This window comes from Hypanus sabinus, chromosome 9, assembly GCF_030144855.1.
Source record: "Hypanus sabinus isolate sHypSab1 chromosome 9, sHypSab1.hap1, whole genome shotgun sequence".
In the NCBI taxonomy this organism is placed as follows: domain Eukaryota; kingdom Metazoa; phylum Chordata; class Chondrichthyes; order Myliobatiformes; family Dasyatidae; genus Hypanus; species Hypanus sabinus.
Window position 1 is genome coordinate 43736083 of NC_082714.1, and position 17159 is coordinate 43753241.

At 40.3% G+C, this 17159-nt stretch overlaps 1 protein-coding gene and 1 long non-coding RNA gene across 7 annotated transcripts in view; one reads left to right on the forward strand and one right to left on the reverse strand.

Annotated features, from left to right (window-relative positions):
* Nucleotides 1–17159, forward strand: part of LOC132399328 (kinesin-like protein KIF19) — a 185478-nt gene that overhangs the window by 85172 nt on the left and 83147 nt on the right. The window lies entirely within an intron of this gene.
* The window catches only part of LOC132399332 (uncharacterized), a 43124-nt gene that overhangs the window by 13158 nt on the left and 12807 nt on the right, over nucleotides 1–17159 (reverse strand). The gene's annotated exons all lie outside the window — the stretch shown is intronic.

Consider the following 17159-nt stretch of genomic DNA (forward strand, 5'->3'; position numbering starts at 1 on the left):
ACCAGTCGTTTTGCCAGCTTTGTCCTTAACTTCAGCCTTAACCTTTTATCCAGATTACCCTTTTAAAGATGTGGTTCCGTTTGATTGACCCAAGCACAGAGACATTTCCTGTCATATTAAATAAGGATTGATTTACAGGTACAACCAGGACTAACCGTGATTTCTAGCCAAGGCCACAATCCTGCAGTATTGGGGGCGGTACAAACTTAGTATCCTTTCAGAGTACTGCATGTAGCTGCAGGATGCTGTATGTAGCACATGCTTGGTGTACAGGAAGGTGGTGAATTCAAATTTCTATGCACATCAATTACGTTGTAACTTTTAAAATTATTTCAAATGACTGGGTTACTCTTCTGAAAGAGCATTTTGGTGTTTTTGATGTAAAGTTGTAAGGCTGGATTTGAGCCACTATAATACGTGAGGGTTGGGGAGTGTACCTGCATTAAGAAATTGAAGACCTGCTTGCTTATTGGGATTTTTGGGAGGTAAAGAAACACCGTCAAAGTTACACTTTTCCAATGTTCGTTTCAGAAGCACAACTTTGACTTTTGAACCATGCTTATATCTATCTATACAATTAGAAATTTGCTATGGAGGACTGAGGGCAGGGAACACTTCTTCACACATAATGAATTGAAATTTTGGAACATTTTAACAAAAAAAAAGTTAAGGTTATCTCAAATGATTAAAAAAAATAAACAAGGGCATGAAGAGAGATGAAGTCAAAACATGCTGGTGACATGATCCAGCCATATTCTAAGAATAAGCTCAAATGACGCAGAAGTTTATTGTTTCTTCAGGATCTAACAGGAGTGACTTAGTTTATTTTGTAAAGTTTTTTCATAATATTTGAGTAATATTGTAAATGCATTGTTTGAATAAGCATTCTTTATTTGGTTCATTACAGGTTATATGTACAATTACATTAATTGTATAACGACATGATGCTACCATGTCAAACACACATGCCTTGCCTAAAAGTAAAAATGAAGTTTGATTCATATTCCAAACTCCCTTGTTTTTCTTCCAATTAGTTTTATGTTTTGGAGTTGGAAAACATAACAGTAGTGACAATGTATCTTTAAAGTGAACCCGAGACAACTGCCTACTTATTGAAGCGCAGTGGGACATTTGAGTTAAAAATAAAGTAACACACACAAAATGCTGGAGGAACTCAGCAGGCCAGGCAGCATCTATGGAAACGAGTAAATAGTTGACATTTCGGGCCGAGACCCTTCATCAGGATGGGAAAAATAAAGCACACCGAGATGTTCAAGTTAAAAAGAAAAGCAGTATATCTTTGGAAAGGAAAGAGAGAACATTGTTGAGTTAAAAAAGGCAACAAATAGACAAATTCATGGGCTCATAAACAGTGAGGACTGCGTGATACTAATCAGTTCATTTTTTAATAAGATGATTTTATGTAATAGATCCTTCCAGACTTTCAAGTCACCTCATCCAGCAACCCACCTATTTGACCCTTAGTCTAATCACGGAACAATTTACAATGACCAAAGTCCAAGGATGACTTAGTACATCCTTGGACTTTGGGAGGAAACTGGAGCACCAGGAGGAAATCCATGCGGTCATGGTAAGAACATGCAAACTCCTGACAGACAGCAGTAGGAATTGAACCTGGGTTGCCTGTACTGTAAAGCACTGTGCTACCAATACGCTACTCTGCCGCCCCTCATAATGGACCTAGTGATGCACTGAGAGATCATTTGGCTTTTGAATCTTACAAGAAAACATTCAAAAATGGCTCCCAACTGATGCACAATTTACATTTAAAAGAGCAGTTAAAATCACTGTATCAATGGAAACAGCAAACAGAAACACAACTGAGTTGCAGTCAGGAATGAAAGTGAGAGTGAACGAAATTGCAATGTCTAAACAGAAACCAGCTTGGCTGAATAAATTGTATTACTATTGTGGTAAGGGCTTACAAATAGCAGACCAATGCAGGTTTAAATGCAATACTTGCAGGAAATACAACGAAGTAGGACAAATACAAAGAGCATGTTGGGCAGACAAAAATGAATAGACTGCACAGGAAAAAGAAAACGATAAAGAGTCAAGTTGCAGCTTCAAAGAGCACTAATCTGCATGCTGTTGATGAAAAATCTCATAAAGATCAGAGTGTAATGGGACTGAGTAGCCTTGAGATTTACTATGTGAAAACAAACAATAGACAAGCAATATGGTTTATACCAGAGTGAAAGGCAAAGTAAGTAAAATAGAATCGAACTCTGGCTCAACTGTTCCAGTCATTCCACAAAATGAGTTTGATGGCATTTGAAAGATACTGAACTGAAGCCTGCAGTCATCCAACTAAGAATTTATACTGGAGAAAAGACAGTTCCTGTGGGAATAACATTTGTAACAGTGAAATACATTAACCAACTAGCCACATTGGGCGTATGTGATAAAAACAGGAGAGTCAGCATCATCCGGGTGTGATTGGCTGAGTCAACTACAACTTAATGGAGATGAATCCACCATTTGCCTGGAAAATCCCCTGCAACAGGGTCAACTGAAAGTGAATTAAGAAAGGTACTGGATGGTGTCACAGCATCATTAAAGTCGGCATTGGAAATCTCAAACATATCAAGGGTAAAAAAGTGCTAAATGAAAATGCCACACCCAAGTTTTACAAAGCCTGTCCGGTCCCTTATACCATCCATGATAAAGTAACCAATGAGCTCACTCACAATGGAGGCCGAAAGAATTCTTTCCAAGTTTGAGTGGAGCCCTTAGGCAATGCCAGTGGTTGCAGTAGCCAAGAATAATAGGTCTGTCAGGATCTGTGGTGATTTTAAGGTCACCATCAACCCAGTACAGGAAGTAGATCAATACCCTCTTCCCAAGTTAGAGGATATCTTTGCAAGTCTTTTTGGAGGAAAACACTTCTGAAAAGTGGATTTAGCTGAGTCCTACTTACAGATGGAGATGGAAGAGGAGTCCAAAGTGTTTTCACCATAAACACTCACAAAGGGCTTTATCACTATAATAGGTTTATTTTTGGAGTAGCATCTGCACCTGCACTCTGGCAGAAAGCCACGGGCCAGGTGCTGCAAGGCTGCCCAGGCACTCAGTGCAGCCGGGATGACATCATTGTCACCGGTAAGGATGACAAGGAACATTGTTAAAATCTCAAGATTGCATTTTGAAAAAAGACGTATCACAGTTGTGGTCCTTTTTAGGATTTTTCAATTCTGATGACAGGTTCCTTCCAAAACTGGCCACTGTGCTTCACCCCTTCAACTCATTACTACGGATCAGGAAGAAATGGCAATGCACAAAGCGGTGTGAGGTGGCTTTTAAAAAGTAAAGGAAATGCTGACACCAGACACCATACTCACTCATTGTGATCCACGTCATCCAGTGAATCTTACCAACGCCCAGGAGGAAGGTGGCCAGAGCTGTCGGAACCACTTCCTGCAGTCCCAGAGTCAACTCCTACAACCACCATGGAGGAGGCCCCAGAACCTGAGATTGTTTCACAAATCCCCCTCATCAGGAAAGAAGTTATCACACAAGAGTAAGAAAGCTTCCACAGCAATTAAATCTTTAGGCCAGAATGAAACAACTTAAAATTTACTATGGTGTGTGGATGTCTTTATAGTAGTTGCCTCTATATATATATATATATATATACATCAAGTTGAGATGCATTCATTATTGAGTTGGGGTTATGGGTTTATAGCTATGCAGAGAGGCATGCTGTGTATTTAATATTTCAATGATATTTGAGTAATATTGTAAATATATTGTTTGAGTAAGAGTTCTTTGTTTGATTAAATAATGAATTATGGATTATATGTAAAAATATGTGAATTGCATATGTCATGATATTTCCACGTCATACATGTGCTCCTCACTTAAAAGTAGAAATGAAAAAATGCAACTATTATACATACACGATCCGGACTCCCTTGTTTTTATTTTGATTAGTTTCAGGTTTTTGGAGTTACAAAATACAACAGCACATCAGCAGCCTTTGCAGATTGCAGAATATTTTCCTGCAGGATACTGAGAATATTGCCACACAGGTCTGACAAGCCATACAGGTCTCCTCTAGACTATAAATGCTGAACCTGACAGGAGGGCCCATTAAAGCTTTATTAACTATTACTCGTATCGGAGTTGTCATCTTTGTTGCTTTATATCATTCCTCACTACAATCGTATGTGGCCTCCAGGATATGAAATCTATGCCCTACAGGGGAGGCAAATGCAGACGTGTATGGATACATCATAGTCATTATGTTTGGCGTTGACAGGACTGTGTCCTTTGAATGCTCCCATTGATTCCTATTTTATAGCAGAATTAAATTGTCATTGTGGTCTTCCATATAATATACTTGATGACATTTCAGAAAGAGAGTAGCTTGTCTTTTTTATTGCTGTGTAAAATATTGTTTTATATATATTTTATGTAATGGAAGTAACAATGATAATAAGGTGATCAAATGCATCATAGAATAATTTAGATATAGGAGATCTATATTGACACAGGACCCTGACAGCTGCTATCACTGACAAGCATTGACCTAATGCAATTTCAATTTTGTTAAATATTCATTGAACATTGTAATCTGTGCTAATTTGATAACTATAGCAACTGAATTTGAGAGGTTGAGCATCTTCGACTGCTGCAGTTGAAGATTCCCACCTGCTTCAAAAGGGCATTAATTGTACTGGTGCCAAGAAGAGCTGAGTGAACTGCCTCATCGTGTAACACCCAGTAGCACCCACATCTACTGTAATGAAGTGCCTTGAAAGGATTGTCATGGCTAGAATTATCTCTTGCCTGTGCAAGGACCTGGACCCACTGCAAATTGCCTACTGCCCACAAATTGCAATCTCACTGGGTCTTAGACCACCTGGACAACTGCCTACATCAGGTTGAAGTTTATTGATAACAGGTCAACGTTCATCACCATCATCCCCTCAATATTAATCCAAACTTCAAACTCTGCGCCTTTGTACCTCCCTCTGAACCTCTCTCTAAACTGGATCCTTGCCTTCCTTATGGGGAGACCACAGTTCATACAGATTGGAAATAACACCCCCTCCTCGCCAACATAGCCCGAGGATGTGCGCTTAGCCCACCGCTCTACTCTCTCAATATTCATGATTGTTTGACTGGGCACAACTCTAACACCATCTATAAATGTGCCAATGACGCATCTGTTTGCAGAATCTCAGGTGATATCGATGAAATGTACAGTAGTGAGATAGATCAACTGATTGAGTGTTGTCACAATAACAACGTGCTCATCATCGACAAGATCAAGGAAGTGATTGTGGATGTCAGGAAGATGAGGTCTGGAGAACATATGCCAGTCCTCAGCAAGGGGTCAGCAGTGGAAAGGGTGGGCAGCTTGAAGTTCCTGGACAGCAGCATCTCAGAGAATCTATCCTGGGCCCAACATATTCATGCAATTACAAAGAAGGCTAAGCTGCATGAGGAGTTTGAGGAGATATGGTATATCACCAAAGACTTTAGCAAACCATGAAAAAAATTTGGACTGGCTGCAATCTGTATGGAGGCTCCAGTGCACAGGATCGAAGAAAAAAGGTACAGATGGTTGTAGACCCAGTCAGCTCCATCACAGACACAAACCTCCCCACCATTGAGGAAATCGTTAAAAGGTGGTCCTCTAAAAGGTAGCATCCATTATTAAGGACCCTCACCATCCAGGACATGCTCTTTTCTCTTTGCTACCATCAAGGAGGAAGTACAGGAGCTTGAAGACACACACTCAGCACTTTAGGAATATCGTCTTCTCTGCTATCAGATTCCTGAACGCGTGAACATTACTTACTATTTTGCTTTCTTTCTGTACTATTTTAAAATACTTTGTATTGTAACTTAATGTAACTTTTTATGAGCTGTTCTGCGCTGCTGTTGCAAAACAACACATTTCATGGCATATTTCCGTGATAATAAACCTAGTTCTGATATAATTAACCATATCGATGCAGAATAGAGGCGACTGGAAAGTAGTTTTAAAAATGTACTTGGCTTTTTTTTTAACTAGGCTGTATTGCTTAGAAATTAATCTGTGCACAAAAACATGTGCTAAACTGTCGTGTACACACAGTGCCGGTGCTGTTCAGATGTGATTTTTGTGCATACACCTCATGCAAAGGCGCGAGTGATCGGGAGGTGTCGATCATAATGCATGTTAGGTGCAGGTCATCCCCAGACACCCTGCAAAAACTAACCAGTGCTGTTTGACGTGGAGCTCATATTAATTGATGAAGAGATGCAAACTCACTCCAAGCACAGCTGACGTCTGGGGATATGGCTTGGCAATAACTCGATCAGTACAGAAACATTAAAAATGTTTGGCATGCCGACTTAGCTGTTTCTGTGCAAGCGATGGTGCTGAATGAGCACAAACATAGGAACCATGTCTCTGCAGGGGTTCCCTTCACGGAGCCATCCAGTTGGAAAACGTGCTCTGTAATGATCACGTTAGTATTGGGCTAGAATGAAAATTCAGATGGTTCACGTGGGCAGCCAAATCACGACTGCTCTCTGAGCAAGTGCTTTTCCTTATCTCCTCTTTGTGTCTTGTGTCAAAAATATTTAATCTGTAAATATTTAATTGTCCAAACTTCCCCAAATCTTATTTATTTTCTATACACATCTATTGAACCTTCTCTCAACTTTCATTGTTCCAGGGATAACAATCCTAACTTCCCTAGGCTTTCCCTGTGACTTAGTCCCTCATCTCTAAAACCTTTAGAGAAAATAATCTTTTTTTTCACCCTCCTTGGATGGTTAAGTCCTTTCTGGCAACCAGAGATGAAAACAATACTTAATGCTTTACCTCTCTGTGCTTGTTCTCTATACTACCCCAGGTTCTCGATAATGCTAGCTTCCCAACGACTTCACTCTACTCATCATGTCCTTCCCTATCAAGGATTAATGTACATGTACTGAGTACAGGAGTTGGGATGTTATTATTGAGTACCGGAGTTGGGATGTTATTATTGAGTACAGGAGTTCGGATGTTATTATTGAGTACAGGAGTTGGGATGTTATTACTGAGTACCGGAGTTGGGATGTTATTACTGAGTACCGGAGTTGGGATGTTATTATTGAGTACAGGAGTTGGGATGTTATTACTGAGTACCGGAGTTGGGATGTTATTATTGAGTACCGGAGTTGGGATGTTATTACTGAGTAACGGAGTTGGGATGTTATTATTGAGAACAGGAGTTGGGATGTTATTACTGAGTACAGGAGTTGGGATGTTATTACTGAGTACCGGAGTTGGGATGTTATTATTGAGTACCGGAGTTGGGATGTTATTACTGAGTACCGGAGTTGGGATGTTATTATTGAGTACAGGAGTTGGGATGTTATTACTGAGTACCGGAGTTGGGATGTTATTACTGAGTACAGGAGTTGGGATGTTATTACTGAGTACCGGAGTTGGGATGTTATTATTGAGTACCGGAGTTGGGATGTTATTACTGAGTACCGGAGTTGGGATGTTATTATTGAGTACAGGAGTTGGGATGTTATTACTGAGTACCAGAGTTGGGATGTTATTACTGAGTACCAGAGTTGGGATGTTATTACTGAGTACAGGAGTTGGGATGTTATTACTGAGTACCGGAGTTGGGATGTTATTATTGAGAACAGGAGTTGGGATGTTATTACTGAGTACCGGAGTTGGGATGTTATTATTGAGTACCGGAGTTGGGATGTTATTACTGAGTACCGGAGTTGGGATGTTATTATTGAGAACAGGAGTTGGGATGTTATTACTGAGTACCGGAGTTGGGATGTTATTATTGAGTACAGGAGTTGGGATGTTATTACTGAGTACCGGAGTTGGGATGTTATTATTGAGTACAGGAGTTGGGATGTTATTACTGAGTACCGGAGTTGGGATGTTATTACTGAGTACCAGAGTTGGGATGTTATTATTGAGTACCGGAGTTGGGATGTTATTACTGAGTACCAGAGTTGGGATGTTATTACTGAGTACAGGAGTTGGGATGTTATTACTGAGTACAGGAGTTGGGATGTTATTACTGAGTACAGGAGTTGTGATGTTATTATTGAGTACAGGAGTTGGGATGTTATTACTGAGTACCGGAGTTGGGATGTTATTACTGAGTACAGGAGTTGGGATGTTATTACTGAGTACCAGAGTTAGGATGTTATTACTGAGTACAGGAGTTGGGATGTTATTATTGAGTATAGGAGTTGGGATGTTATTACTGAGTACAGGAGTTGGGATGTTATTACTGAGTACCAGAGTTAGGATGTTATTACTGAGTACAGGAGTTGGGATGTTATTATTGAGTACAGGAGTTGGGATGTTATTACTGAGTACCGGAGTTGGGATGTTATTACTGAGTACCGGAGTTGGGATGTTATTATTGAGTACAGGAGTTGGGATGTTATTACTGAGTACCGGAGTTGGGATGTTATTACTGAGTACCAGAGTTGGGATGTTATTATTGAGTACCGGAGTTGGGATGTTATTACTGAGTACCAGAGTTGGGATGTTATTACTGAGTACAGGAGTTGGGATGTTATTACTGAGTACAGGAGTTGGGATGTTATTACTGAGTACAGGAGTTGTGATGTTATTATTGAGTACAGGAGTTGGGATGTTATTACTGAGTACCGGAGTTGGGATGTTATTACTGAGTACAGGAGTTGGGATGTTATTACTGAGTACCAGAGTTAGGATGTTATTACTGAGTACAGGAGTTGGGATGTTATTATTGAGTACCGGAGTTGGGATGTTATTACTGAGTACCGGAGTTGGGATGTTATTATTGAGTACCGGACTTGGGATGTTATTATTGAGTACAGGAGTTGGGATGTTATTACTGAGTACCGGAGTTGGAATGTTATTACTGAGTACAGGAGTTGGGATGTTATTACTGAGTACAGGAGTTGGGATGTTATTATTGAGTACCGGAGTTGGGATGTTATTATTGAGTACCGGACTGGGGATGTTATTATTGAGTACAGGAGTTGGGATGTTATTATTGAGTACCGGAGTTGGAATGTTATTACTGAGTACAGGAGTTGGGATGTTATTACTGAGTACAGGAGTTGGGATGTTATTATTGAGTACCGGAGTTGGGATGTTATTATTGAGTACCGGACTTGGGATGTTATTATTGAGTACAGGAGTTGGGATGTTATTACTGAGTACCGGAGTTGGGATGTTATTATTGAGTACAGGAGTTGGGATGTTATTACTGAGTACAGGAGTTGGGATGTTATTACTGAGTACCGGAGTTGGGATGTTATTATTGAGTACAGGAGTTGGGATGTTATTACTGAGTACCGGAGTTGGGATGTTATTACTGAGTACAGGAGTTGGGATGTTATTACTGAGTACCGGAGTTGCGATGTTATTACTGAGTACCGGAGTTGGGATGTTATTATTGAGTACCGGAGTTGGGATGTTATTACTGAGTACAGGAGTTGGGATGTTATTATTGAGTACCAGAGTTGGGATGTTATTACTGAGTACCAGAGTTCGGATGTTATTACTGAGTACCGGAGTTGGGATGTTATTACTGAGTACCAGAGTTCGGATGTTATTACTGAGTACCGGAGTTGGGATGTTATTATTGAGTACCGGAGTTGGGATGTTATTACTGAGTACCGGAGTTGGGATGTTATTATTGAGTACAGGAGTTGGGATGTTATTACTGAGTACCGGAGTTGGGATGTTATTACTGAGTACAGGAGTTGGGATGTTATTACTGAGTACCGGAGTTGGGATGTTATTACTGAGTACAGGAGTTGGGATGTTATTACTGAGTACTGGAGTTGGGATGTTATTATTGAGTACAGGAGTTGGGATGTTATTACTGAGTACCGGAGTTGGGATGTTATTACTGAGTACAGGAGTTGGGATGTTATTACTGAGTACCGGAGTTGGGATGTTATTACTGAGTACCGGAGTTGGGATGTTATTACTGAGTACAGGAGTTGGGATGTTATTACTGAGTACCAGAGTTCGGATGTTATTACTGAGTACCGGAGTTGGGATGTTATTACTGAGTACCAGAGTTCGGATGTTATTACTGAGTACCGGAGTTGGGATGTTATTATTGAGTACTGGAGTTGGGATGTTATTATTGAGTACCGGAGTTGGGATGTTATTATTGAGTACAGGAGTTGGGATGTTATTATTGAGTACAGGAGTTGGGATGTTATTACTGAGTACCAGAGTTGGGATGTTATTATTGAGTACAGGAGTTGGGATGTTATTACTGAGTACAGGAGTTGTGATGTTATTATTGAGTACAGGAGTTGGGATGTTATTACTGAGTACAGGAGTTGGGATGTTATTATTGAGTACAGGAGTTGGGATGTTATTACTGAGTACAGGAGTTGGGATGTTATTATTGAGTACAGGAGTTGTGATGTTATTATTGAGTACAGGAGTTGGGATGTTATTACTGAGTACAGGAGTTGGGATGTTATTATTGAGTACAGGAGTTGGGATGTTATTACTGAGTACCAGAGTTGGGATGTTATTATTGAGTACAGGAGTTGGGATGTTATTACTGAGTACCGGAGTTGGGATGTTATTATTGAGTACAGGAGTTGGGATGTTATTACTGAGTACAGGAGTTGGGATGTTATTACTGAGTACCGGAGTTGGGATGTTATTATTGAGTACAGGAGTTGGGATGTTATTACTGAGTACCGGAGTTGGGATGTTATTACTGAGTACAGGAGTTGGGATGTTATTACTGTGTACCGGAGTTGCGATGTTATTACTGAGTACCGGAGTTGGGATGTTATTACTGAGTACAGGAGTTGGGATGTTATTACTGAGTACAGGAGTTGGGATGTTATTATTGAGTACCAGAGTTGGGATGTTATTACTGAGTACCAGAGTTCGGATGTTATTACTGAGTACCGGAGTTGGGATGTTATTACTGAGTACCAGAGTTCGGATGTTATTACTGAGTACCGGAGTTGGGATGTTATTATTGAGTACCGGAGTTGGGATGTTATTATTGAGTACCGGAGTTGGGATGTTATTACTGAGTACCGGAGTTGGGATGTTATTATTGAGTACAGGAGTTGGGATGTTATTACTGAGTACCGGAGTTGGGATGTTATTACTGAGTACAGGAGTTGGGATGTTATTACTGAGTACCGGAGTTGGGATGTTATTATTGAGTACAGGAGTTGGGATGTTATTACTGTGTACCGGAGTTGGGATGTTATTACTGAGTACCGGAGTTGGGATGTTATTACTGAGTACCGGAGTTGGGATGTTATTACTGAGTACAGGAGTTGGGATGTTATTACTGAGTACTGGAGTTGGGATGTTATTATTGAGTACAGGAGTTGGGATGTTATTACTGAGTACCGGAGTTGGGATGTTATTACTGAGTACAGGAGTTGGGATGTTATTACTGAGTACCGGAGTTGGGATGTTATTACTGAGTACCGGAGTTGGGATGTTATTACTGAGTACAGGAGTTGGGATGTTATTACTGAGTACCAGAGTTCGGATGTTATTGCTGAGTACCGGAGTTGGGATGTTATTACTGAGTACCAGAGTTCGGATGTTATTACTGAGTACCGGAGTTGGGATGTTATTATTGAGTACTGGAGTTGGGATGTTATTATTGAGTACCGGAGTTGGGATGTTATTATTGAGTACAGGAGTTGGGATGTTATTATTGAGTACAGGAGTTGGGATGTTATTACTGAGTACCAGAGTTGGGATGTTATTATTGAGTACAGGAGTTGGGATGTTATTACTGAGTACAGGAGTTGTGATGTTATTATTGAGTACAGGAGTTGGGATGTTATTACTGAGTACAGGAGTTGGGATGTTATTATTGAGTACAGGAGTTGGGATGTTATTACTGAGTACAGGAGTTGGGATGTTATTATTGAGTACAGGAGTTGTGATGTTATTATTGAGTACAGGAGTTGGGATGTTATTACTGAGTACAGGAGTTGGGATGTTATTATTGAGTACAGGAGTTGGGATGTTATTACTGAGTACCAGAGTTGGGATGTTATTATTGAGTACAGGAGTTGGGATGTTATTACTGAGTACAGGAGTTGTGATGTTATTATTGAGTACAGGAGTTGGGATGTTATTACTGAGTACCGGAGTTGGGATGTTATTACTGAGTACAGGAGTTGGGATGTTATTACTGAGTACCGGAGTTGGGATGTTATTATTGAGTACAGGAGTTGGGATGTTATTACTGAGTACCGGAGTTGGGATGTTATTATTGAGTACCGGAGTTGGGATGTTATTATTGAGTACCGGAGTTGGGATGTTATTACTGAGTACAGGAGTTGGGATGTTATTATTGAGTACCGGAGTTGGGATGTTATTATTGAGTACCGGAGTTGGGATGTTATTACTGAGTACAGGAGTTGGGATGTTATTACTGAGTAACGGAGTTGGGATGTTATTATTGAGAACAGGAGTTGGGATGTTATTACTGAGTACAGGAGTTGGGATGTTATTACTGAGTACCGGAGTTGGGATGTTATTATTGAGTACCGGAGTTGGGATGTTATTACTGAGTACCGGAGTTGGGATGTTATTATTGAGTACAGGAGTTGGGATGTCATTACTGAGTACCGGAGTTGGGATGTTATTACTGAGTACAGGAGTTGGGATGTTATTACTGAGTACCGGAGTTGGGATGTTATTATTGAGTACCGGAGTTGGGATGTTATTACTGAGTACCGGAGTTGGGATGTTATTATTGAGTACAGGAGTTGGGATGTTATTACTGAGTACCAGAGTTGGGATGTTATTACTGAGTACCAGAGTTGGGATGTTATTACTGAGTACAGGAGTTGGGATGTTATTACTGAGTACCGGAGTTGGGATGTTATTATTGAGAACAGGAGTTGGGATGTTATTACTGAGTACCGGAGTTGGGATGTTATTATTGAGTACCGGAGTTGGGATGTTATTACTGAGTACCGGAGTTGGGATGTTATTATTGAGAACAGGAGTTGGGATGTTATTACTGAGTACCGGAGTTGGGATGTTATTATTGAGTACAGGAGTTGGGATGTTATTACTGAGTACCGGAGTTGGGATGTTATTATTGAGTACAGGAGTTGGGATGTTATTACTGAGTACCGGAGTTGGGATGTTATTACTGAGTACCAGAGTTGGGATGTTATTATTGAGTACTGGAGTTGGGATGTTATTACTGAGTACCAGAGTTGGGATGTTATTACTGAGTACAGGAGTTGGGATGTTATTACTGAGTACAGGAGTTGGGATGTTATTACTGAGTACAGGAGTTGTGATGTTATTATTGAGTACAGGAGTTGGGATGTTATTACTGAGTACCGGAGTTGGGATGTTATTACTGAGTACAGGAGTTGGGATGTTATTACTGAGTACCAGAGTTAGGATGTTATTACTGAGTACAGGAGTTGGGATGTTATTATTGAGTATAGGAGTTGGGATGTTATTACTGAGTACAGGAGTTGGGATGTTATTACTGAGTACCAGAGTTAGGATGTTATTACTGAGTACAGGAGTTGGGATGTTATTATTGAGTACAGGAGTTGGGATGTTATTACTGAGTACCGGAGTTGGGATGTTATTACTGAGTACCGGAGTTGGGATGTTATTATTGAGTACAGGAGTTGGGATGTTATTACTGAGTACCGGAGTTGGGATGTTATTACTGAGTACCAGAGTTGGGATGTTATTATTGAGTACCGGAGTTGGGATGTTATTACTGAGTACCAGAGTTGGGATGTTATTACTGAGTACAGGAGTTGGGATGTTATTACTGAGTACAGGAGTTGGGATGTTATTACTGAGTACAGGAGTTGTGATGTTATTATTGAGTACAGGAGTTGGGATGTTATTACTGAGTACCGGAGTTGGGATGTTATTACTGAGTACAGGAGTTGGGATGTTATTACTGAGTACCAGAGTTAGGATGTTATTACTGAGTACAGGAGTTGGGATGTTATTATTGAGTACCGGAGTTGGGATGTTATTACTGAGTACCGGAGTTGGGATGTTATTATTGAGTACCGGACTTGGGATGTTATTATTGAGTACAGGAGTTGGGATGTTATTACTGAGTACCGGAGTTGGAATGTTATTACTGAGTACAGGAGTTGGGATGTTATTACTGAGTACAGGAGTTGGGATGTTATTATTGAGTACCGGAGTTGGGATGTTATTATTGAGTACCGGACTTGGGATGTTATTATTGAGTACAGGAGTTGGGATGTTATTATTGAGTACCGGAGTTGGAATGTTATTACTGAGTACAGGAGTTGGGATGTTATTACTGAGTACAGGAGTTGGGATGTTATTATTGAGTACCGGAGTTGGGATGTTATTATTGAGTACCGGACTTGGGATGTTATTATTGAGTACAGGAGTTGGGATGTTATTACTGAGTACCGGAGTTGGGATGTTATTATTGAGTACAGGAGTTGGGATGTTATTACTGAGTACAGGAGTTGGGATGTTATTACTGAGTACCGGAGTTGGGATGTTATTATTGAGTACAGGAGTTGGGATGTTATTACTGAGTACCGGAGTTGGGATGTTATTACTGAGTACAGGAGTTGGGATGTTATTACTGAGTACCGGAGTTGCGATGTTATTACTGAGTACCGGAGTTGGGATGTTATTATTGAGTACCGGAGTTGGGATGTTATTACTGAGTACAGGAGTTGGGATGTTATTATTGAGTACCAGAGTTGGGATGTTATTACTGAGTACCAGAGTTCGGATGTTATTACTGAGTACCGGAGTTGGGATGTTATTACTGAGTACCAGAGTTCGGATGTTATTACTGAGTACCGGAGTTGGGATGTTATTATTGAGTACCGGAGTTGGGATGTTATTACTGAGTACCGGAGTTGGGATGTTATTATTGAGTACAGGAGTTGGGATGTTATTACTGAGTACCGGAGTTGGGATGTTATTACTGAGTACAGGAGTTGGGATGTTATTACTGAGTACCGGAGTTGGGATGTTATTACTGAGTACAGGAGTTGGGATGTTATTACTGAGTACTGGAGTTGGGATGTTATTATTGAGTACAGGAGTTGGGATGTTATTACTGAGTACCGGAGTTGGGATGTTATTACTGAGTACAGGAGTTGGGATGTTATTACTGAGTACCGGAGTTGGGATGTTATTACTGAGTACCGGAGTTGGGATGTTATTACTGAGTACAGGAGTTGGGATGTTATTACTGAGTACCAGAGTTCGGATGTTATTACTGAGTACCGGAGTTGGGATGTTATTACTGAGTACCAGAGTTCGGATGTTATTACTGAGTACCGGAGTTGGGATGTTATTATTGAGTACTGGAGTTGGGATGTTATTATTGAGTACCGGAGTTGGGATGTTATTATTGAGTACAGGAGTTGGGATGTTATTATTGAGTACAGGAGTTGGGATGTTATTACTGAGTACCAGAGTTGGGATGTTATTATTGAGTACAGGAGTTGGGATGTTATTACTGAGTACAGGAGTTGTGATGTTATTATTGAGTACAGGAGTTGGGATGTTATTACTGAGTACAGGAGTTGGGATGTTATTATTGAGTACAGGAGTTGGGATGTTATTACTGAGTACAGGAGTTGGGATGTTATTATTGAGTACAGGAGTTGTGATGTTATTATTGAGTACAGGAGTTGGGATGTTATTACTGAGTACAGGAGTTGGGATGTTATTATTGAGTACAGGAGTTGGGATGTTATTACTGAGTACCAGAGTTGGGATGTTATTATTGAGTACAGGAGTTGGGATGTTATTACTGAGTACCGGAGTTGGGATGTTATTATTGAGTACAGGAGTTGGGATGTTATTACTGAGTACAGGAGTTGGGATGTTATTACTGAGTACCGGAGTTGGGATGTTATTATTGAGTACAGGAGTTGGGATGTTATTACTGAGTACCGGAGTTGGGATGTTATTACTGAGTACAGGAGTTGGGATGTTATTACTGTGTACCGGAGTTGCGATGTTATTACTGAGTACCGGAGTTGGGATGTTATTACTGAGTACAGGAGTTGGGATGTTATTACTGAGTACAGGAGTTGGGATGTTATTATTGAGTACCAGAGTTGGGATGTTATTACTGAGTACCAGAGTTCGGATGTTATTACTGAGTACCGGAGTTGGGATGTTATTACTGAGTACCGGAGTTGGGATGTTATTATTGAGTACCGGAGTTGGGATGTTATTATTGAGTACCGGAGTTGGGATGTTATTACTGAGTACCGGAGTTGGGATGTTATTATTGAGTACAGGAGTTGGGATGTTATTACTGAGTACCGGAGTTGGGATGTTATTACTGAGTACAGGAGTTGGGATGTTATTACTGAGTACCGGAGTTGGGATGTTATTATTGAGTACAGGAGTTGGGATGTTATTACTGTGTACCGGAGTTGGGATGTTATTACTGAGTACCGGAGTTGGGATGTTATTACTGAGTACCGGAGTTGGGATGTTATTACTGAGTACAGGAGTTGGGATGTTATTACTGAGTACTGGAGTTGGGATGTTATTATTGAGTACAGGAGTTGGGATGTTATTACTGAGTACCGGAGTTGGGATGTTATTACTGAGTACAGGAGTTGGGATGTTATTACTGAGTACCGGAGTTGGGATGTTATTACTGAGTACCGGAGTTGGGATGTTATTACTGAGTACAGGAGTTGGGATGTTATTACTGAGTACCAGAGTTCGGATGTTATTGCTGAGTACCGGAGTTGGGATGTTATTACTGAGTACCAGAGTTCGGATGTTATTACTGAGTACCGGAGTTGGGATGTTATTATTGAGTACTGGAGTTGGGATGTTATTATTGAGTACCGGAGTTGGGATGTTATTATTGAGTACAGGAGTTGGGATGTTATTATTGAGTACAGGAGTTGGGATGTTATTACTGAGTACCAGAGTTGGGATGTTATTATTGAGTACAGGAGTTGGGATGTTATTACTGAGTACAGGAGTTGTGATGTTATTATTGAGTACAGGAGTTGGGATGTTATTACTGAGTACAGGAGTTGGGATGTTATTATTGAGTACAGGAGTTGGGATGTTATTACTGAGTACAGAAGTTGGGATGTTATTATTGAGTACAGGAGTTGTGATGTTATTA